The sequence below is a fragment of the Myodes glareolus genome, chromosome 10 (assembly GCF_982192425.1).
Source record: "Myodes glareolus chromosome 10, mMyoGla1.1, whole genome shotgun sequence".
NCBI lineage: Eukaryota > Metazoa > Chordata > Mammalia > Rodentia > Cricetidae > Myodes > Myodes glareolus.
The window spans coordinates 1,003,723-1,004,779 of record NC_142035.1 but is presented as its reverse complement, the minus strand read 5'-3'; positions in this window follow the sequence as shown (position 1 = coordinate 1,004,779).

The window sequence follows — 1,057 nt, the reverse complement described above, 5'->3', positions numbered from 1 at the left end:
TCACAATAGGTCTCCCCATTGTCTCACGGGGGCGTCATTACTGTCCCGCCGCGTGACATCATAATAGGCTGCTGTCCCGGGAAACAAAGCCCTTTGGAGACACCAAGGAGACACGTCGTGTTTATGTCGTCACTGACTAGACAGAAGTGGAAATAGAGGGGGCAGAGTAAACATCTGTAGACGGGGAAGAACAATGCCATTTGTCCCCTTTTATTTCTGAAGCTGCTGAAATTATGCCTTGCACAGCACAGAAATGGAGCGTGTGTGTGCGTGTGTGTATCTGTGTGCGCGCACGCGTGCGCACTCACGCATGTGCAGGTGGATTAATAAAAAACCCATTGAAATGCAAATTGAGGACCCCTCCTCCAAAACAAGCTGATCATCACCCCATCCTCCCAGGATACACAGAGGCCCACCAGCAGGAGACAGGACTCGGGATCTCTTGCCTGAATGGCCAGAGAGGAGGCATGCTGCAGGTCACCGCAGCTCAGATGTGAGAGACCTGTGACCAGTAACTAGGGGTGCGGATTGCAGTTTTGAGGTCCCTCCACATCTTCACCATTTCCTTCTTTATTTTGGAAAAATAAACTCAGAGGTTGTTTCATTACAAAACGTGCAAAATACGTATCATGCAACAGTATGGCACTGCAGGAGCAGCCTGGAGAGCAGGTATGTTCTAGTGGCTCTTTCCTTCCTGGGGCTCAATCTCATTCTTTACAAAGATGCTTACTGGCATCAAGAAACAGTCAGCTCAGCATTACAGGAAGAGGGTCTGGTTAGATGTCAAAGCAGAAAGGGAAACTAAGCCTAGCCTGTGGCTGCTCCCAGGTTGACCGCATCAAAGTGGGGGAAGGAATGGCCAGTCCCAAGAATCCCTTCGTTAGTCCCTCTGGTGGATGCTATGCTAAGGTTGCAGACACCACCCAGCATCTCCACCCACTAGCTTCACAGATGAGTCTGTGCTGCAATGTGAATAGTAACCAGCATTTAAGGATGCACCTGGTAGTTAAGCCTAATTTATTCTTTCTGTTTGAAGGGATATCAAACAATGCTTTCT